General features: G+C 44.0%; 6 non-coding genes and 1 pseudogene across 6 annotated transcripts; 5 read left to right on the top strand and 2 right to left on the bottom strand.

The window, feature by feature from the left end:
• Window positions 1-6140: 6140 nt before the first annotated feature.
• On the top strand, window positions 6141-6249 carry LOC133473129 (5S ribosomal RNA; annotated as a pseudogene).
• Window positions 6250-16711: 10462 nt separating this feature from the next.
• On the top strand, window positions 16712-16793 carry trnal-aag (transfer RNA leucine (anticodon AAG)). Its single transcript has one exon. It is a non-coding gene; the product is annotated as a tRNA-Leu (tRNA).
• Window positions 16794-17893: 1100 nt separating this feature from the next.
• Window positions 17894-17964, bottom strand: trnag-gcc (transfer RNA glycine (anticodon GCC)). Its single transcript has one exon. It is a non-coding gene; the product is annotated as a tRNA-Gly (tRNA).
• Window positions 17965-19503: 1539 nt separating this feature from the next.
• On the top strand, window positions 19504-19585 carry trnal-aag (transfer RNA leucine (anticodon AAG)). The gene has a single exon. It is a non-coding gene; the product is annotated as a tRNA-Leu (tRNA).
• Window positions 19586-20681: 1096 nt separating this feature from the next.
• Window positions 20682-20752, bottom strand: trnag-gcc (transfer RNA glycine (anticodon GCC)). Its single transcript has one exon. It is a non-coding gene; the product is annotated as a tRNA-Gly (tRNA).
• A 132-nt stretch (window positions 20753-20884) lies between these two features.
• Window positions 20885-20966, top strand: trnal-aag (transfer RNA leucine (anticodon AAG)). Its single transcript has one exon. It is a non-coding gene; the product is annotated as a tRNA-Leu (tRNA).
• A 2112-nt stretch (window positions 20967-23078) lies between these two features.
• trnav-aac (transfer RNA valine (anticodon AAC)) lies at window positions 23079-23151 on the top strand. The gene has a single exon. It is a non-coding gene; the product is annotated as a tRNA-Val (tRNA).
• The last annotated feature ends 206 nt before the right edge of the window (window positions 23152-23357 follow it).

Raw genomic sequence — 23357 nt, 5'->3', positions numbered from 1 at the left:
GATGACCGGTAGTAATATGGTAGAAATCTGGAGGACTTTAAATCTAAGTTGGCCAGTTTTCTCCAGGGCGCAGGTTGTCCAAAATGAACTGAAGCAATCACGCATCGATCTCTGTTTAACATCAGCCTTTCTTGTGCAGAATCTGGACAGGCAACTGTACACATGGTCGAGTCAGAGTGACCACGCGTTGCTCTCCGTTGAACTGGTACTTGGGGGAAGCCGGAGGACCGGCGGGCTTTGGGTGCTAAACAACTCCCTTCTGAAGGATGATTGCTACGTTTCCAGGACGAGCGGGCTCCTTGGCTTGGCTAAGATGGAGCTTGAATGTGTTGACAACGTTATAGACTGGTGGGAGAGTTTTAAAACGAGGGTTAAAAAGATAACTATAAGCTACTGTAAAAAGAAAAACTGGAGGAGAAATTGGAGGAGAGGGCCGTAAGAAATCGGTTACTGGATATTACGACAGCTGCCGCGCATCGGCAAGGACCAGTAAACCCTGAGCTGTTCTTGCTGAGGAATAAATTGGAGTCAATGGAAATTAAAAAATGTAGAGGTGTGGTCCTTAGGGCGAGGGCGCAATACGCAGTGGAAGGGGAATGCTCCACTGCTTTTTTCTTTGGACTCGAGAAAGCAAAACAGAGTAAAGCCTATTTTAATTCTTTAGTGTCGAAAAATTCAAATAAGTTGCTAACGGATTTAGGGGACATTTTGGAGGAAGTGGAGCATTTTTACGGAGATTTATTTGCATCACAACGCACCTCAAGTAATAATGCTGTGGAGGCAGTGGGTGCATTAAATAAGGCTTTGACCCAAGAGGATATGGAATTGTGTGATGCTCCCATCTCTGAAGCAGAAGTTTTTAGCGCTATATTGTCTTTAAATAAAAACAAAAGCCCGGGGAGGGATGGAATAACTGCTGAATTTTACAAAGCGTTTGTAAGCCAACTCACGCCCATATTGCACAGGTTTTTTACAAGTATGCAGACATTCGATCGGGTTGCCCTGACTTTCAGTGAAGGGATTGTCTCACTGATTTTTAAACAGGGGGACCGTACAAATCTTGGTAATTACAGGCCCATTAGTTTGTTGAACAGTGACTACAAGGTCCTCGTGAAAGTTTTAGCGAATAGGCTTAAAGTGGTGATAGGCAATATTATTTCAGAAACACAAACATATGGTATACCACGCAGGGAAATTGCTGACACAATTTTGACTCTAAAATATTTGATTAAACAGATGAATGACACGCGTGGGATCCATGTATGCATTGATTTTGAGAAAGCATTTGACAGAGTTGAGCATGATTTCTTATGGTTGGTTTTAAAGAAGTTTGGTTTTGGTCAAATCTTCATAGAATGGATTCAGAGGTTATATTTGAGTGCTTTTAGTAGAATCAAAGTTAATGGGTTGCTGACGGGCCCTGTGAGGCTGGGGAGGTCGGTGAGACAGGGATGCCCTTTGTCCTCACTGCTTTACAGCCTTGTGGCGGAACCGCTGGCTGCCCTGCTCAAGCAGAATAATGGAATTAGGGGTATTCTGACCCAAGATCCTGCCCCAAGTGGAGGAATTCAAGTATCTTGGGGTCTTGTTCACGAGTGAGGGAAGAATGGAACGGGAGATCGACAGGCGGATCGGTGCAGCGTCTGCAGTGATGCGGACTTTGTATCGGTCCGTTGTGGTAAAGAAAGAGCTAAGCCGAAAGGCGAAGCTCTCAATTTACCGGTCGATCTTCGTTCCTACCCTCACCTATGGTCATGAGCTGTGGGTCGTGACCGAAAGAACAAGATCCCGGATACAAGCGGCCGAAATGAGTTTCCTCCGCAGGGTGTCCGGGCTCTCCCTTAGAGATAGGGTGAGAAGCTCGGTCATCCGGGAGGATCTCAGAGTAGAGCCGCTACTCCTCCGCATTGAGAGGAGCCAGATGAGGTGGCTGGGGCATCTGATTCGGATGCCTCCCGGACGCCTCCCTGGTGAGGTGTTCCGGGCATGTCCCACCGGGAGGAGACCCCGGGGACGACCCAGGACGCGCTGGAGAGACTACATCCTTCGGCTGGCCTGGGAACGCCTCGGGATCCCCCCGGAAGAGCTGGATGAAGTGGCTGGGGAGAGGGTAGTCTGGGCGTCCCTGCTGAAGCTACTGCCCCCGCGACCCGACCCGGATAAGCGGTAGAGAATGGATGGATGGATGGATGGATGGGGTATTCTGACACCAGCAAACAATGAAGTTAGAATTATTCAATATGCAGATGACACAAATTTGTTAGTCAGGGATGTAGAGAGTCTTAAAATGGCTCTCCATGAACTGAATGTTTACTGCCAGGCCTCTGGCGCAAAGATAAATACAAATAAGACGACTATGGCTGTGTTTGGTGCGTTGCAGGCTACTCTTAGCACCTGGGGTTTTCGTGAGGCCGGGAACAGCTACAAAGTTCTGGGAGTCTTGTTAGGTAAGCTTGCGGAGGTATGTAATCGGAAAACATGGGAGAACATTTTGAATAAAATAGAAAGTCAACTTAACGTATGGAAGTTGAGAAATCTAACCCTGAAAGGTAAAGTGCTGGTAATAAACGCTTTGTGTATTTCAAAGTTGGTACATGCCCTGACTGTTACTGATTTGCCTGGTGACATTTTGAGAAAGCTAAAGGCAATTTTCAGTCGTTTCATGTGGAAGAGAAAAAAGGGTCTGGTGAGTCATGCTACGCTGATAGGGGATCATGGAGCGGGGGGTTTGGGGTTGATTGACATAGACACGAAGAATAAATCTTTAAGGCTCAAAATCATCAAGAAATGTTTGGACTTGTCCTTCACAGCCCCGTGGAAGGACTTTGTTATACCTACCCTGCGAGGGTTGGGGAATTATGGTGACTTTAACCTATGTCAAATGTTGCCGAGGTCATTGTTCCCCGCCCAAGATCCTTTTGAGAGGGAGGTTCTGGAGGCGTGGTGGTCGCTCAGGCCATGGGTGAGAGCAGAGCCAAAGTCGCTGCAACAATTGCTGAAAATTCCGCTGAGGTTCAACCCCAATCTCATGGGCGGAGGGCCAGGGAGTGGGGAGAGAATGTTCAGCGATACCTTTGAGAGGGCAGGAATAAGTACTATTGGGGATTTATTAGATGGGAGCGGGAACTATGACATTGTCGGGGTTCGGACTCTGTTCCGGTCGCGGGGAGTCCTCTTCCGCAGAGTGGGTGTTTTGCGCTTGGCTGGAAGAATAAGGGAATCCATACTCCGGAATTGGGGGTCTTTTCTGGAGGGTTCATCCTCTGGAGGGGACCCGGGGGCGGATCGGGATGTAGGTTTTGTGCTGGTTGACGGGACAAGGTTTTTTGGTTTGTCGGAGTGTAGCACAAAACGACTTTACAGGGTTTTGATAGCCGGAGTGTTCCGGAGACCTGCAGCGGAACGCACATGGACACGGACATTCCCTGCACTGACCATTACATCCATCTGGGCCAACATGTTCAATTGGTATTCCGCACCAAAGGTCAGTAATACTGACTTCAAATTACGACACAGAATCATATTCCCTTGCACAACACTCAATGCAATTTCTCCTAGCGTTTATAGCAGAGACTGTATGGTGTGTAAAGAGGCACCCGAGGACTACGAACATCTTGTCCTCGGGTGCAGAGCCGTCCGTGAGTTCCATTCTAGGTTGGAGGATCTCCTCGCAAGGAGGCTGGCCCTGAGGCTTCCCCCCCCCCCCCCCCCCGGTGGCACGTGAGGCTGGTGATCATAATGTCGGGTTTTTCCTTTTTGGTTTTGTCTCTTCATCTTTCTCGTCGTCAGTATCATTGCAGGCCATCAATAGACCAGCCATCCGGTTACTTCTGGCCATTGCTCGTCACACGGTCATCGTCACGAGGAATATCTACTTGCATGACAAGGGCACCGGCTCAAGGCTCAAGTTGAATCCCACTTTACTCTCCTACATGCCTGCTCTGCCAGCCGTTTTGTGGACTGTATCGCAAAAAACAATGGCCTTGTGAGAGTTTCACAGACTGGGCGAGTTTTTAAGTTTGATTACATGTACATATTGTAAATAATGAATTTTTTACTAATTAAAAAAAAAAAGAACGCCCGACCTCGTCCGATCTCGGAAGCTAAGCAGGGGTGGGCCTGGTTAGTACTTGGATGGGAGACCGCCTGGGAATACCAGGTGCTGTAAGCTTTTTCACTTTAGATTCTCGTGGAATCGTTTTCTTATCGGTGGTTGACCTAAATCATAATGCAGTCATTCTCTCTCTTATGACTTACCATCTCTTTATTAGGAGACAGAATCTTCACGTACCCTTTTTAAACATCCCGTTTCTCCTTTTCCGACAGTAAAAAAAAAAAAAAAAATCTATACACATATATATATATATATATATATATATATATATATATATATATATATATATATATATATATATATATATATAGATAGATAGATAGATATATAGATATATACATCACAATTTTATCACATCAGTGCTTTTAATTAGCTCGAGGCTAAGGATACGAAGGTATGGATCTTTAAATGATATGTAATTATTGCACATTATTGTGTGGACCTCAAAGCCACAGTTTATGAACCCGAACCACTTCCGAGGAATACATTACAGTCGAGTGAATGGCAGTATTAGTAGGAGTAGATTCGATAGAGTAAATTCAATCAGAATCAGCAGAATCAAAATCAGAATCCTCGATATTTGCCGAGTATGTCAGAAACATAAAAGGAATTTGTCTCCGGTACTTGGAGCCCCTCTCGTGCGACAACGGATAGCCATTTGACAGAAAATACTTTGGAGACATAATCACATTAGACCAAAGTACGGAGAGTCACTGAGCAATGAAAGGCTACCGGTAATGTGGTCATGTCGATGCAAATTTTATGTTATTTTTTATTTTTTGACAATTGTGCAAATGATGCAGTCCTCTAGCAATTTAGAGCAATTTGAAATGACTGATCGAGCAATAATCTGGTACAGTGACAATTGTGCAAAACGTGCAGAGATTTCGAGAAATTGAAGCAGTATAAAGCGAATCGTAGTGCGATAATCTGGAACAGTGTCCATTGTGCAAATCGTGCAGATACTTCTCAAGCACATAAGTGGCCAGTATTGGTCAACAACAGATATGCAAATTGTGCAGAGTGGCGAGACTACTACTGTAGTAGTCTCAGTGAATGCACGAAAAATGTATAATTGGCCCGACAGAGATGGGACAACAATCTCAAGACAAATTGGCAGCATGTTACAATGCAATTGTAAGTGAACTGTTTAAGAAGTTAACGGTAAGCGGGACGAAGGTGTTGGAATGTCTGCTAGTTTTAGTTTGCATTGTTCGATAGCACTTGCCTGGGGGAAGGAGCTGGAAGAAGACAATTATGTTACTCGTGCACTCACTGGAGTAGTCTCGCCACGCTGCACTATTTGCATATCTGTTGTTGACCAATACTGGCCACTCATGCCAGTAGCATCTGTTCCAATTGCACACTGATTGAAGAGAATCTGCAACATTTGCACAATAAACATTGTCCCAGATTATCGCATGACTCGCTTGAAGTCTCGGCGCCCTTTGCACAATGGTCATTGCACCGGACTTTTGCAATATTAGTCTTTCGAACTGCTCTAAATGCGAGAGGACTCTGCATCTTTTTGCACAATTGTCAAAACAAAAATGTACCGGCATTACCAGATAACTCGCAACCCTTAATTGCTCAGTGACTGTTTTTTGTCAACGTCTTTATGTCTCAAAAGTGTTCTCTGTCAATTGACTGTCTGTCGTACTAGAGCGGCTCCAATTACCAGAGACAAATTCCTTGTGTTTTTTGGACATACATGGCAAATAAAGATGATTCTGTTTCTGAAGAGTTGGTGACCAGGATCTGGACGGTCCAAGAGGATTTTGCATGCGCTTGTCTGAGTTTTGGCAGCGTGCAAGTTCTCAAATTCTCTTGTGTGTTAACTTTTTCAAAATCTATGATCTGATCACACATTTGTCGTGTTGAGAATGAGTTCGCATCATCCACAGAAAAAAATTCAAAATAGACCGGCCAACAATTGAAGAATAAAGATGACGCGATCCGCTCGGGATATTTTTAAGCAAAATATATTTTTTAAATATAAAATGTTGCTTTTTCAGGCAACCATGTGGCTTGCGGCCATACTACCCTGAGAACGCCTGATCTTGGAAGCTAAGCAGGGGTGGGCCTGGTTAGTACTTTGATGGGAGACCGCCTGGGAATAGCAGCTGCTGTAAGCTTTTTCACTTTAGATTCTCGTGGAATTGTTTTCTTATCGATGGTTCACCTAAATTATAATGCAGTCATTCTCTCTCTTATGACTTACCGTCTCTTTATTAGGAGACAGAATCTTCACGTACCTTTTTTAAACATCCCGTTTCTCCTTTTCCGACAGTAAAAAAAAAAAAAAAAAAATCTATACACACATATATCTATGTATATATATATGTATATATATATGTATATATATATGTATATATATATGTATATATATATGTATATATATATGTATATATATATGTATATATATAGTCACTGAGCAATGAAAGGCTACCGGTAATGTGGTCATGTCGATGTGGAGGGTCCAAGAGGATTTTTGCATGCGCTTGTCTGAGTTTTGGCAGCGTGCAAGTTCTCAAATTCTCGAGTGTGTTAACTTTTCAAAATCTAAAATTTGATCACACATTTGTAGTGTTGAGAATGAGTTCGCATCATCCACAGAAAAAAATCCAAAATAGACCAGCCAACAATTGAAGAATAAAGATGACGCGATCTGCTCGATATTTTTAAGCAAAATATGATATTTTTTAAATATAAAATGTGAGAATGCCCGATCTCGTCTGATCTCCGAAGCTAAGCAGGGTCGGGCCTGGTTAGTACTTGGATGGGAGACCGCCTGGGAATACCTGGTGCTGTAAGCTTTTTCACTTTAGATTCTTGTGGAATCGTTTTCTTATCGGTGGTTCACCTAAATTATAATGCAGTCATTCTCTCTCTTATGACTTACCGTCTCTTTATTAGGAGACAGAATCTTCACGTACCTTTTTTAAATATCCCGTTTCTCCTTTTCCCACAGTAAAAATAAATAAAATCTATACACACACACACATATATATATATCCATCCATTTTCTGAGCCGCTTCTCCTCACTAGGGTCGCGGGCGTGCTGGAGCCTATCCCAGCTGTCATCGGGCAGGAGGCGGGGTACACCCTGAACTGGTTGCCAGCCAATCGCAGGGCACATAGAAACTAACAACCATTCGCACTCACAGTCATGCCTACGGGCAATTTAGAGTCTCCAATTAATGCATGTTTTTGGGATGTGGGAGGAAACCGGAGTGCCCGGAGAAAACCCACGCAGGCACGGGGAGAACATGCAAACTCCACACAGGCGGGGACGGGGATTGAACCCCGCACCTCAGAACTGTGAGGCTAACGCTCTAACCAGTCGGCCACCGTGCCGCCTATATATATATATATATATATATATATATATATATATATATATATATATATATATATATATATATATATATATATATATATATATATATATATATATATATATATATATATATATATATATATATATATATATATATATATATATATATATATATATATATATATATATATATATATATATATATATATATATATATATATATATATATATATATATATATATATATATATATATATATATATATATATATATATATATATATATATATACATATATACATCACAATTTTATCACATCAGTGCTTTTAATTAGCTCGAGGCTAAGGATACGAAGTGTGGACCTCAAAGCCACGGTTTATGAACCCGAACCACTTCCGAGGAATACATTACAGTCGAGTGAAAGAAAGAAAGTCATTCTCTCTCTTATGACTTACCGTCTCTTTATTAGGAGACAGAATCTTCACGTACCTATTTTAAACATCCCGTTTCTCCTTTTCCGACAGTAAAAAAAAAATAAAAATCTATTCACACATATATCTTGTTGGATTTATCTTACCCAACATTATAAAAAATAGACACAAAAGGAATCAAGACACTGGTTTCTTTTTCTCATGAGGAGGGCGAATGGGAGATTGTTCAGATCACAGCCTCTCAACACGCTCGCAACAATCTCTCCCGTCGCTCCTGCATTTATTTGAAAATAGAGAGGTTTCTAAATTTACAAGACTCAACACACTAAGGATAGGGTTTCAAGGTGAAAACATGGGACCAACACCTGCCACGTCCCGGCCACGTCCTTCTCTCTGATAATTCCTGCTGAGTCATCTTCTTGAAGGCGAGACATGTTCCTTTCTCAAAATCGTCCATAATACTAATGCAAGCTAAGCAAATAAAGGATAACTTCTACCATATATTTAACATTTCCCTCCTGTTTATCATGTATTTGCACAAATTCTCATATCATTTTACAGTCTTCTTCTTTTCCTTTCGGCTTGTCCCGTTAGGGGTCGCCACAGCGTGTCATCCTTTTCCATGAGAGCCTATCTCCTGCATCCTCCTCTCGAACACCAACTGCCATCATGTCTTCCCTCACGACATCCATCAACCTTCTCTTTGGTCTTCCTCTAGCTCTCTTGCCTGGCAGCTCCATCCTCATCATCCTTCTACCAATATACTCACTCTCTCTCCTCTGGACGTGTCCAAACCATTGAAGTCTGCTCTCTCTAACTTTGTCTCCAAAACATCGAACCTTGGCTGTCCCTCTGATGAGCTCATTTCTAATTTTATCCAACCTGGTCACTCCGAGAGCGAACCTCAACATCTTCATTTCCGCCACCTCCAGCTCTGCTTCCTGTTTTCTCTTCAGTGCCACTGTCTCTAATCCGTACATCATGGCTGGCCTCACCACTGTTTTATAAACTTTGCCCTTCATCCTAGCAGAGACTCTTCTGTCACATAGCACACCCGACACCTTCCTCCACCCGTTCCAACCTGCTTGGACCCGTTTCTTCACTTCCTGACGACACTCACCATTGCTCTGGACGGTTGACCCCAAGTATTTAAAGTCCTCTACCCTTGCCATCTCTTCTCCCTGTAGCCTCATTCTTCCCCCACCACCCCTCTCATTCATGCACATATATTCTGTTTTACTTCGGCTAATCTTCATTCCTCTTCTTTCCAGTGCATGCCTCCATCTTTCTAACTGTTCCTCCAGCTGCTCCCTGCTTTCACTGCAGATCACAATGTCATCTGCAAACATCATGGTCCACGGGGATTCCAGTCTAACCTCATCTGTCAGCCTATCCATCACCACTGCAAAAAGGAAGGGGCTCAGGGCTGATCCCTGATGCAGTCCCACGTCCACCTTAAATTCTTCTGTCACACCGACAGCACACCTCACCGCTGTTCTGCTGCCCTCGTACATGTCCTGTATTATTCTAACATACTTCTCTGCCACTCCAGACTTCCGCATGCAGTACCACAGTTCCTCTGTGGGTACTCTGTCATAGGCTTTCTCTAGATCTACAAATACACAATGTAGCTCCTTCTGACCTTCTCTGTACTTTTCCATCAACATCCTCAAGGCAAATAATGCATCTGTGGTACTCTTTCTAGGCATGAAACCATACTGTTGCTCGCAAATACTCACTTCTGTCCTGAGTCTAGCCTCCACTACTCTTTCCCATAACTTCATTGTGTGGCTCATCAACTTTATTCCTCTATAGTTGCCACAGCTCTGCACATCACCTTTGTTCTTAAAAATGGGCACCAGTACACTTTTCCTCCATTCCTCAGGCATCTTCTCACGCACTAGAATTCTATTGAACAAGCTGGTCAAAAACTCCACAGCCACCTCTCCTAGATGCTTCCATACCTCCACAGGAATGTCATCAGGACCAACTGCCTTTCCATTTTTCATTCTCTTTAATGCCTTTCTAACTTCCCCCTTACTAATCATTGCCACTTCCTGGTCCACCACACTTGCCTTTTCTACTCTCCCTTCTCTATCATTTTCCTCATTCATCAACTCCTCGAAGTATTCTTTCCATCTACCTAGCACACTGCTGGCACCAGTCAACATATTTCCATCTCTATCCTTAATCACCCTAACCTGCTGCACATCCTTCCCCTCTCTATCCCTCTGTCTGGCCAGCCTGTATAGATCCTTTTCTCCTTCTTTAGTGTCCAACCTGCCATACATGTCATCATATGCCTCTTGTTTTGCCTTTGCCACCTCTACCTTTGCCCTGTGTCGCATCTCAATGTATTCCTTTCGCCTCTCCTCGGTCCTCTCAGTGTCCCACTTCTTCTTAGCTAACCGTTTTCCTTGTATGATTTCCTGTACTGTGAGGTTCCACCACCAAGTCTCCTTCTCTCCTTTCCTGCCAGAAGATACACCAAGTACTCTCCTGCCTGCTTCTCTGATCACCTTGGCTGCAGTGGTCCAGTCTTCTGGAAGCTCTTCCCGTCCACCGAGAGCCTGTATCACCTCTTCCCGAAAAGCTGCACAACACTCGTCCTGTCTCAGCTTCCACCACATGGTTCTCTTCTCTGCCTTTGTCTTCCTAATTTTCCTCCCCACCACCAGTCATCTTACACACCACCATCCTATGCTGTCTAGCCACACTCTCCCCTACCACTACCTTACAGTTGGTAACCTCCTTCAGATTACATCGTCTGCACAAGATGTAATCCACCTGTGTGCTTCTACCTCCGCTCTTGTAGGTCACCCTATGTTCGTGCCTATTCTGGAAAAAAGTGTTCACTACAGCCATTTGCATCCTTGTTGCAAAGTCTACCACCATCTGTCCCTCCAAGTTCCTTTCCTGGATACCGTACTTACCCATCACTTCTTCATCACCCTTATTACCTTCACCAACATGTCCATTACAATCTGCACCAATTATGACTCTCTCTCTGTCTGGGATGCTCAGAACTACATCATCTAGCTCCTTCCAGAATTTCTCTTTCACCTCTAGGTCACATCCTACCTGTGGGGCATAGCCACTAATCACATTACACATAACACCCTCAATTTCAAATTTCAGCCTCATCACTCGATCTGATACTCTTTTCACCTCCAAGACATTCTTAGCCAACTCTTCTTTTAAAATAACCCCGACTCCATTTGTCTTCCCATCTACACCATGGTAAAATAATTTAAACCCTGCCCCTAAACTTCTAGCCTTACTGCCTTTCCACCTGGTCTCCTGGACACACAATATATCAACCTTTCTCCTAATCATCATGTCAACCAACTCCCGGGATTTTCCTGTCATAGTCCCAACATTCAAAGTCCCCACATTCAGTTCTAGGCTCTGTGTTTTCCTCTTCTCTTTCTGCCGAAGAACCCGCTTTCCACCTCTTCTTCTTCTTCTTCTTTGACTTCGACTTCGACCCACAGTAGCTGAATTTCCAACAGCGCCCTGCAGGTTGACGGCGCCGGTGGCGGGCGTTATTAACCCGGGCCACGACCGATCCGGTATGGAATTCTTTGGATGAACGCTCATATTTGTTTGGCAAGGTTTTAAGCCGGATGCCCTTCCTGACGCAACCCTCTGCATTTATCCGGGCTTGGGACCGGCCTACAGTTTGCACTGACTTGTGCCCCCCATAGGGCTGCATTATATCATTTTACAGTCATCTCATTTTTTTTAACTGTAGAATCATTTTTATGAAACAAATACATTTACACTCAGAGTAAACTTGTCATACATGAATGTTGTTGTTTAAACATCGTAATCACCTGGATCAGGAAAAAATCAGGTAAAACAACATCATCATCGTCATCGTCATTATTATCAACCTCCAATAAAGGATACATATGCTCCATACGGTTCCATGTGGGTAATTGCTGTGGTGATTAATCTACTGATTAATGCCCGAATGCATGGGGTACAACAACATCCACACCATGTCAGAATGGCTGCAAAAACAGCAATTGATATCAATATTGGTGAAATTAGGGTTTTGTATTTACCAAAAACGTCCATCCAGCTGTCCCACAAGGAGTGTTGATTGAGGGTCCGTAGACCATCGATGGCTCTGGTCAAGCTGCCATCTGAAGCAGGATTGTTTGTTCTCCAAACATACCGCAAACACCTCCCTCTGTTGCGAGGAGCATGTCGACAGCTATGCGGTTTTGGAACGTCCTTGAGTTGCTCATGCACAGCTTCCAACCCACTCTGAGTCCAATTTCCTCATCTCTGTACATTGAAGTGGATATAGTTTATCCCATCAAAATTTTTATAAATCGTACACCACCAGCATATTAAGTATTCAAATCCTCCTGCATCTTGGTCAGCTAATTTGTTTTGATTAGGAACCCCACGAGGAACACCTATGGCGTCGATGTATGTTTTATGTTGGATAATTTTGCCTCTGCCAGGATAAATCTCTTTTTTGTCTTTGTTCTAGATTGGACAAAAACATTGGTGCCCTTTCCATTAAATCATTAAAGCATAGGGTATACTGACACATACAATATCAAAGTGGTAATAGCGCACAATCCAGATATATCTTTAGGTAATCTGTCAAACAGTCTATCATCTCCGCACCACCACCAGATGTCGCTCCGTGATACTGGCACAAAATTTGGTCCGACCTTTAAGGTTACTTTACACTGTGTGTCGTTCAGTGGTCCTAATTTTTTGCCTTTACTAATCATGTAAAATTATTCGGTGCTACTAAAGTAGAAAACATTGGTTTGTGTTTATCTGCTTTTGTTACGGGATATATAGGATCCCATGATTTACACCTCTCAGTTGGTACAGTAGCGTTCATTAATGGAATAATGCAATCTTGTCATAATTGTGCCGGAATTATGCGCAACAAAGGCCTGGGACCCATGCAAACCACACAATCCTTTCTCGTTACATTTGCTGCTTGTTCCACCAATAGTAACCAATTGTTATTTTGTCCTGAAACTCCTGTGACAACAAGGAACCAACCATCAGTAGTTATGTTGTTAACCATTATAATTTGTCCACCTTTCTTTGAAGTTTTCAATGGCATTTCTGGTTTAACACGGTTCCCATAACACAATGCTACTCGGAATTGGGGATCTTTTCCGCCAGAATCTGCCCACAAGCTCATCATCAAACACACTGGGTGACTTGATTTGTATTTCAATATTAAACTATGGGCCGTTTTGCTTATGTTAAACTTCTTTCTATGTTCTTTTGCTGTTTTTAGTGACCAACTGGACCAATCATAACCTGTTTCACCAATGAGGTGTTCCCATCCAAAGCCTATAGTTGCATACAAGTCATATCCAAATCCCCAATTCTGTCCATTCTCTTGAGCATCATTGGTGAGAGCCGCATATGGAATTATGATTAAAGCAGTTTGATTTTGGGGGGCACAAAATATTAAACCGGTTTGCCGCGTTTGGAGGCCATGCCCACAGTTCTGATCATCAGCTGTACTCCTTTTGATACGAGTTAATGATTCAAAATTTTCCATTATTGGGTTCGTCATATTGGTCCAGTTGGTAGGTGATTTTCTATCTAAAAAATTGGTTGTGGACGTCCCATGTACCACAAAAACAAAACCAACACCATAGTAGCCAAAGTTGCTACGCAACAACTTATCGAATCTCGTAACCAACGTGGGTGTGCCATTCTGCTGAGTTCTCACTAAACGGGTTGGTGTCTTTTTTCTTCACTGACCAGCAAGCGTTTTCAGAATCTACACATCTGCTCCCGCTCCGTTATCAGACTTTTGCTCACCTTCCCTATTTGAGTACTCAGCTGAAATGACTCTTTTACATTGTGTTAAATGAACCCACGTATTTCTTTCTGCTATTTTTAGGGCTGTTGGAGTTGTTAATAACACTTGATACGGTCCTTCCCACTTTGGTGAATGCCAGTGCTTCTTTTTGATGCTTCGAGTTAGGACCCAGTCTCCTGGTCCAACCAACTTGGTTTCCTGCTGGGAAACATGTTTACTTTCAGCAGATTCTTTTAAATCATTTTGTTTCTCTCACAACTTTCTCATGTAATCAGCTAAGTTTGTTTCGTCATCAAGTTCCCATTTTTGTTTAAACAACGGAAGTCTATAAGGTCTTCCAAACAATGTTTCGTAAGGTGTTAAACCTGTGGTGCTTGTAATGTTGATGTACATTTTAACGAGGTCAAAACACTGTGTCCATGACCTTCCTGTCTCTTCCATACATTTTTTCAGTCTATTTTTTATTGTCCCATTCATTCTTTCCACTAGACCTGCACTCTGAGGGTGGTCAGCACAATGGTTTTTCAAATTGATGTGGAACATGGTTCCTATTTTATTGATTATTTGATTTACAAAATGAGTCCCATTATCGCTGTAAATGGTTTCAGGTATGCCATATCTTGGAATGATGTCTTTACATAGTGTTTTTGCCACCGTCAGAGCATCAGGTGATTTTGTTGGGAATAATTCGATCCATTTAGAAAATGCATCTATGATAACCAAACAGTACTTCTTTCCCTCACTTTGACTTAATTCTATGTAATCCATGTGAATGCGTTGGAAGGGGTATGTAGGCACTGGGAATTTACCTCTTGTAGGTCGCAATTGCCCTTGCGGATTATGTCGTGCACAGATCATGCATGCTGTACAATAATTCTTTGAATATAAATTGAAACCATAGGTTGTAAAGTGGCGGCACGGTGGATGACTGGTAAGAGTGTCAGCCTCACAGTTCTGAGGACCCGGGTTCAATCCCTGGCCCCGCCTGTGTGGAGTTTGCATGTTCTCCCTGTGCCTGCGTGGGTTTTCTCCGGGCACTCCGGTTTCTTCCCACATCCCAAAAACATGCATTAATTGGAGACTCGAAAATACCCGTAGGCATGACTGTGAGTGTGAATGGTTGTTTGTTTCTATGTGCCCTGCGATTGGCTGGCAACCAGTTCACGGTGTCCCCCGCCTCCTGCCCGATGACGGCTGGGATGGGCTCCAGCACGCCCGCGACCCTAGTGAGGAGAAGCGGCTCAGAAAATGGATGGATGGATGGTTGTAAAGTGTCGATGTATCTGTGCCACCATCCCTCCAGTTGAGACATGTGACACACCATGGCTCAATATAGCAGCCCATTTAAATAGGTTATTTGGAAGTATTTGTTTCCCTTCTGTGCTAATGTAAATTTCTTTTTGTAGTTTTGTCAAGTGGGCGGCCAAGCCACATAAAGCGATGGAAACAATGATAATTGGCTTATGTCGCTGGGTTCATATGATTGAGCTTAGCCCCAGATTAAATTCCTGGTTCAACCACCAGAGGTCGCCAAACCAAATTTAGATCATGAAGTATGAGTCACCAGGTCAAGCTTAAGTCTTCTTGAATATCTTAAAACTATTAAACCCCCTATCATAGTAAACAAACACATACTGAAGTCAACCGCTTATAACCATTTGTTTGATTTTTTATCCTTGAGATATTTTGATGTTCTCTTTTGATGTTATAACTTGGATGTTCTTTTGGAAATCATTGATAAGAAGTACATCAAGCCTAGTAAGACTGTTATACATTATTCTTACTCTTATATTACTGATAGAAAATGCTTTGAAACTGCTTTTGTACAAGAACTGTAACCTGTGTAAGAGTGTCTCTCTCAGGCATCGCATCACAAGATGTACTACAAAAAGCGTACCTGTTGAATACAGGAGAGAATTGTATTCACATGAATGTATATACATTTATTTAACAATTACATATATACATGTATTGCAGATTGCTTAGAGATTGACATAGTGTGATGACATGTATTGGTTGAGTTCAAGACATGAAATATGCTTGAATGTATTTACTAAGAAGCCTATTTGGGTGAGCAAATAAGAGGTCAAGTCAGGATAACGTTGAAAGTAAAAGTGAAAGATACTTCCACTCAGGTCACGTCAGGTCGCTCTGAGGGAGAAACAGGTGCTTCCCACTCAGGTCAAAATAAGGAGACGCTGAGAAGTGAAAGTAAAAGATACCGCCACTCTGAGGGAGAAACAGGTGCTTCCCACTCGGGTCGTATCAGGATAGAGTAAACAAAGGAATATTTTTAGAAAAAGGGAGTTTCTGTAAAACCAAGGTTATAAATGCCTCACATCAGAAACATCAGAAAACTATGATGCAATGAAAAACAACACAATCGAAGTCTGTCGGAGTGGCTGATCCGTCCAAGCAACTCCATTCAGGTTGCAATATCTACGGGTATGGGGGTTGACATTCTGCTTCTTGTGTGATTAGACTGACAAAAACTGTCTGTTTCCTCTCCTTGGCTTTCTTGTCCAACAAAAATTGGTACGAGGGTGTTATCATTGTTTCTGCCCAACACTGCCACGAAACAACACAAGGAATATTTGTGAGGATGGCCCAGCGCGCCAAGTTGGTGAACTAAGTTCGCAAAGTCTACGCATGTGACCCCCTTCTGACAAGATGTGACCAACAAACACTAGGTTCCTGTCCCCGGTCGTCCAGTACAGGTATGGGAAAATCTGTGTTTTGCAAGCAGAAGGAGTTTGTACTCATTTACCTCAAATAGAGCTGAATATACACAAAACAGCCAAGTTGCACTAGCCAGGAATCGGACCCAGGCCTTCAGCGTGGCAGGCGAGATTTCTACCACTGAACCACCAATGCTTGGTATGGGGATTCTTGCACTTTGACTACATTCCAATGCTCTCGAACGGGTCGCCCACCGGATGAGCACACCGCCTGGGGTGAATAAAGATCCGGACCCTTAGTTCCTTCTAAACAACACAACATACTACTGTCAGGATGGCCGAGCGGTCCAAGGCGCTGCATTAAGGTTGCAGTCTCTATGGAGGCGTGGGTTCAAATCCCACTCCTGACAGTGTCTAGTGTATAAAGACAATGTGTCCATTCTGTCATTCATTTCCTTTTTGTGAGTGCGCCTCTGCTGAGGGGGAATTCAGTGCTCACATGGCGAGTGACAATGTGACTCGGAAGGCGAAAGCCTCCTCACCCCTCTCCGATCTAAGCACGAGTCGTGCTTACTTATAGGAATAATGTGCTCGTCACAGACTGTCAATAATGACCACCATCTTCACACATAAGGGTTTCCAGATGAGCACTCGACACCAGGACAACCAAAGGTCGCAGTTCGATGATCGACTTTGTGGTCGTGTCATCGGACATGCTGCCGCATTTCTTGGACACTGGGGTGAAAAGGGGGGCGGAGCTGCAATCTGATTCCCATTGGGTGGTGTGTTTGCTTCGATGTTGGGGGCAGATGTCAGTTCGACATGAAAGAGAATTACGTATTGTGAGGGTGTGCTGGTAATGTCTGGCAGAGTCCCCAGTCAGAAGGAGCTTCAACTCCCACATCCGGCAAAACTTTGTCCATGTCCCGGGGGAAGCAGGGGACATTAAGTATGAGTGACCCATGTTCTGTCAACAGACTTTGTCTTCATTCTCCTGCTCTTTACATGGATTCCTACATTTCAGATGAGTATTGAGTCAGTAAGTCAGAGGCACTGGCATGCATATAAACATCAGAAAACTATGATGCAATGAAAAACAACACAATCGAAGTCTGTCGGAGTGGCTGAGCCGTCAAAGCAACTCCATTCAGGTTGCAATATCTACGGGTATGCGGGTTGACATTCTGCTTCTTGTGTGATTAGACTGACAAAAACTGTCTGTTTCCTCTCCTTGGCTTTCCAGTCCAACAAAAATTGGTACGACTCGGGTGTTATCATTGTTTCTGCCCAACACTGCCACGAAACAACACAAGGAATATTTGTGAGGATGGCCCAGCGCGCCATGTTGGTGAACTATGCATATGACCCACTTCTGACAAGATGTGAACAAACACTTGGTTCCTGTCCTCGGTCGTCCAGAACCGGGAGGGGAAAATGTGTGTTTTGCAAGCAGAAGGAGTTTGTACTCATTTACCTCAAATAGAGCTGAATATACACAAAACATTCAAGCTGCATTGGCCGGGAATCGGACCCGGGCCTCCCGCGTGGCAGGCGAGAATTCTACCACTGAACCACCAATGCTTGGTATGTGGGCTCTTGCACTTTGACGACATTCCAATGCTCTCGAACGGGTCGCCCACCGGGTGAGCAGACCGCCTGGGGTGAATAAAGATCCGAACCCTTTGTTCCTTCGAAACAACACAATGTACTACTGTCAGGATGGCCGAGCGGTCCAAGGTGCTGCATTAAGGTTGCAGTCTCTATGGAGGTGTAGGTTCAAATCCCACTCACGACAGTGTCGAGTGTATAAAGACCGTGTGTCCATTTGTTTCCTTTTTGTGAGTGCGCCTCTGCTGAGGGGGAATTCAGTGCTCACATGGCGAGTGACAATGTGACTCGGAAGGGCGTGATAAAGGCAAAAGCCTCCTCACCCCTCCCCGATCTAAGCGCGAGTCGTGCTTACTTATAGGAATAATGTGCTCATCACAGACAGTCAATAATGACCACCATCTTCACACTTAAGGGTTTCCAGATGAGCACTTGACACCAGGACAACTTAAGGTCGCAGTTCGATGATCGACTTTGTGGTCGTGTCATCGGACATGCTGCCGCATTTCTTGGACACTGGGGTGAAAAGAGGGGCGGAGCTGCAATCTGATTCCCACTGGATGGTGTGTTTGCTTCGATGTTGGGGGCAGATGTCAGTTCGACATGAAAAAGAATTACGTATTGTAAGGGTGTGCTGGTAATGTCTGGCAGAGTCCCCAGTCAGAAGGAGCTTCAACTCCCATCTCCGGCAAAACTTTGTCCATGTCCCGGGGGAAGCAGGGGACATTAAGTACGAGTGGCCCATATTCTGTAAACAGACTTTGTCTTCATTGTCCTGCTCTTGACTTGGATTCCTACATTTCAGATGAGTATTAAGTCAGTAAGTCAGAGGCACTGACATGCATATACACATCAGAAAACTATGATGCAATGAAAAACAACACAATCGAAGTCTGTCGGAGTGGCTGAGCCGTCCAAGCAACTCCATTCAGGTTGCAATATCTACGGGTATGCGGGTTGACATTCTGCTTCTTGTGTGATTAGACTGACAAAAACTGTCTGTTTCCTCTCCTTGGCTTTGCAGTCCAACAAAAATTGGTACGACTCGGGTGTTATCATTGTTTCTGCCCAACACTGCCACGAAGCAACACAAGGATTATTTGTGAGGATGGCCCAGCGCGCCAAGTTGGTGAACTAAGTTCGCAAAGGTTACGTATGTGACCCCCTTCTGACAAGATGTGACCAACAAACACTTGGTTCCTGTCCCCGGTCGTCCAGTACAGGTAGGGGAAAATGTGTGTTTTGCAAGCAGAATGAGTTTGTACTCATTTACCTCAAATAGAGCTGAATATACACAAAACAGTCAAGCTGCACTGGCCGAGAATCGGACCCAGGCCTCCAGCGTGGCAGGGGAGAATTCTACCACTGAACCACCAATGCCTGGTATGGGGGCTCTTGCACTTTGACTACATTCCAATGTTCTCGAACGGGTCGCCCACCGGATGAGCAGACCGCCTGGGGTGAATAAAGATCCGGACCCTTTGTTCCTTCTAAACAACACAACGTACTACTGTCAGGATGGCCGAGCGGTCCAAGGTGCTGCAATAAGTCTGCAGTCTCTATGGAGGCGTGGGTTCAAATCCCACTCCTGACAGTGTCTAGTGTATAAAACAATGTGTCCATTCTGGCATTCATTTCCTTTTTGTGAGTGCGCCTCTGCTGAGGGGGAATTCAGTGCTCACATGGCGAGTGACAATGTGACTCGGAAGGGCGTGATAAAGGCGAAAGCCTCCTCACCCCTCCCCGATCTAAGCGCGAGTCGTGCTTACTTCTCGGAATAATGTCCTCGTCACAGACCAGGGTTTCCAGATGAGCACTTGACACCAGGACAACCTAAGGTCGCAGTTCGATGATCGACTTTGTGGTCGTGTCATCGGACATGCTGCCGCATTTCTTGGACACTGGGGTGAAAAGAGGGGCGGAGCTGCAATCTGCTTCCCACTGGGTGGTGTGTTTGCTTCGATGTTGGGGGCAGATGTCAGTTCGACATGAAAGAGAATTACGTATTGTTAGGGTGTGCTGGTAATGTCTGGCAGAGTCCTCAGTCAGAAGGACGTTCAACTCCCACCTCCGGCAAAACTTTGTCCATGTCCCGGGGGAAGCAGGGGACATTAAGTACGAGTGGCCCATATTCTGTCAACATACTTTGTCTTCATTCTCCTTCTCTTGACATGGATTCCTACATTTCAAATGAGTATTGAGTCAGTAAGTCAGAGGCACTGGCATGCATATAAACATCAGAAAACTATGATGCAATAAAAAACAACACAATCGAAGTCTGTCGGAGTGGCTGAGCCGTCCAAGCAACTCCATTCAGGTTGCAATATCTACGGGTATGCGGGTTGACATTCTGCTTCTTGTGTGATTAGACTGACAAAAACTGTCTGTTTCCTCTCCTTGGCTTTCTTGTCCAACAAAAAATGGTACGAGGGTGTTATCATTGTTTCTGCCGTACACTGCCACGAAACAACACAAGGAATATTTGTGAGGATGGCCCAGCGCGCCAAGTTGGTGAACTAAGTTCGCAAAGTCTACCATATGACCCACTTCTGACAAGATGTGAACAACAAACACTTGGTTCCTGTCCTCGGTCGTCCAGAACCGGGAGGGGAAAATGTGTGTTTTGCAAGCAGAAGGAGTTTGTACTCATTTACCTCAAATAGAGCTGAATATACACAAAGCATTCAAGCTGCATTGGCCAGGAATCGGACCCGGGCCTCCCGCGTGGCAGGCGAGAATTCGACCACTGAACCACCAATGCTTGGTATGTGGGCTCTTGCACTTTGACTACATTCCAATGCTCTCGAACGGGTCGCCCACCGGATGAGCAGACCGCCTGGGGTGAATAAAGATTCTGACCCTTTGTTCCTTCTAAACAACACAACATTCGACTGTCAGGATGGCCGAGCGGTCCAAGGCGCTGCATTAAGGTTGCAGTCTCTATGGAGGCGTGGGTTCAAATACCACTCCTGACAGTGTCTAGTGTATAAAGACAATGTGTCCATTCTGTCATTCATTTATTTTTTGTGAGTGCGCCTCTGCTGAGGGGGAATTCAGTGCTCACATTGTCCCAGATTATCGCACGCCTCGTCACTTTAAACCGCATACACTCCTTGAAGTCTCGGCGCCCTTTGCACAATGGTCATTGCACCGGACTATTGCAATATTAGTCATTCGAACTGCTCTCAGTGCTAGAGGACTCTGCATCTTTTTGCACAATTGTCAAAAAAAATAAAAATAAAAAAGTACCGGCATTACCAGATAACAAGCAACCCTTTACTGCTCAGTGACTGTTTTTTTTGTCAATGTCTTTCTGTCTCCAAAGTGTTCTGTAAATTGACTGTCTGTTGTCGTACTAGAACGGCTCCAACTACCGGAGACAAATTCCTTGTGTGTTTTTGGACATACTTGGCAAATAAAGATGATTCTGATTCTGATTCTGATGATTGGGTTCAAAAGGAGCTTCCCTGATTTGCTCAGTCGTTCACAAGCAAAATTGGGGCGAGGTTCACCTCTTTGTGAACAAGTGCATGACAAAATAGTCGAACAGTTTCAGGACAATGTTCCTCAATGTACAATTGCAAGGAATTTAGGAATTTCATCATCTACGGTCCATAATATCATCAAAAGGTTCAAAGAATCTGGAGAAATCACTGCATGTAAGCGGCAAGGCCGAAAACCAACATTGAATGCCCGATCCCTCAGGCGGTACTGCATCAAAAACCAACATCAATGTGTAAAGGATATCACCACGTGGGCTCAAGAACACTTAAAAAAAAAACAATGTCAGTAAATACAGTTCGGCACTACATCCGTAAGTGCAACTTAAAACTACTATGCAAAGCAAAAGCCATTTATCAACAACACCCAGAAACGCCGCCGGCTTCTCTGGGCCCGAGCTCATCTAAGATGGACTGATGCAAAGTGGAAAAGTGTTCTGTGGTCCGATGAGTCCACATTTGAAATTGTTTTTGGAAATTATGGACGCCAGAGGAAAAGAACCATCCGACTGTCATGGACGCAAAGTTCAAAAGCCAGCATCTGTGATGGTATGGGGCTGTGTTAGTGCCAATGGCATGGGTAACTTACACATCTGTGAAGGCACCATTAATGGTGAAAGGTACATAGAGGTTTTGGAGAAACATATGCTGCCATCCAAGCAACGTCTTTTTCATGGACGCCCCTGCTTATTTCAGCAAGACAATGCCAAACCACATTCTGCACGTGTTACAACAGCGTGGCTTTGTAGTAAAAGAGTGCGGGTACTCGACTGGCCTGCCTGTTGTCCAGACCTGTCTCCCATTGAAAATGTGTGGCGCATTATGAAGCGTAAAATATGACAAAGGAGACCCCAGGCTGTTGAACAGCTGAAGCTGTACATCAAGCAACAATGGGAAAGAATTCCCCCTACAAAGCCTCAGTTCCCAAATGTTTATTAAATGTTGTTAAAAGAAAAGGTTAACACAATGTTAACATGACCCTGTCCCAGCTTTTTTGGAATGTGTTGTAGCCATAAAATTAGAAGAAAATGATTATTTGCTAAAAACAATAAAGTTGATCAGTTTGAACATTAAATATCTTGTCTTTGTAGAGTATTCAATTAAATATCAGACAAATCAGACAAATCAGACAAAAGAGGAGAGACCCTCCTCTAAGTGACCCACCACCTGTAAACCTATGGCAGTCCACCTGTTTTCGACTTGCCAAAAGCCTTTGATCCAATCAATATTGACATCCTCTGATGCCACAGTGCTGCAGTTTCCTATCAGGATGATGACTTGACTGCGAGTCATTTTTATGGGAATCCAACAGTCGATGGTCCGACTCTGCCGAAATCCCCGGTAAGCCGACCGTGGCTGAACCAGGTGGAAAACCGGCAGCCCCGTCAAATCACAAATGGCTGTAGGAATTCCATTGATGTAGAAATACAAAGAAAAGATGGTTGGCTTGATAACTGCTCAAAACACTTGGTCCTCTCAAAAGAATTCTTACTTCAGTAATGCTGAAATAAATTCTATTATGACTTATCATTTGTAAATATTCAATTCTGATTGTGAGTTGGTTACTTGGGCACAACACCCACCACAGTTTCCATAGTGTAGTGGTTATCACGTTCGCCTAACACGCGAAAGGTCCCCGGTTCGAGACCGGGTGGAAACAGTCTTCTTTGTTTGTTAGGCTGCTGTTGTATGTGGTGTGCTGGTGATGTTCTGCAGTGAATTTTACCATAGCTTAGTGGTGTGCATGTGCACCTCATGTGTGAAAGGTTCCTTGTTCAAAACTTAGTATGAGCAAGGACTGGTTATTATTATTTTTAAAATTAATTTGCCTTGAAAAACAGCTTCGATAAAAACCTTCTCCCCTGC

This window comes from Phyllopteryx taeniolatus, unplaced genomic scaffold (assembly GCF_024500385.1).
Source record: "Phyllopteryx taeniolatus isolate TA_2022b unplaced genomic scaffold, UOR_Ptae_1.2 contig_130, whole genome shotgun sequence".
NCBI lineage: Eukaryota > Metazoa > Chordata > Actinopteri > Syngnathiformes > Syngnathidae > Phyllopteryx > Phyllopteryx taeniolatus.
The sequence above is the reverse complement of the archived record's forward strand: the minus strand, read 5'-3'. Positions and strand labels throughout refer to the sequence as shown.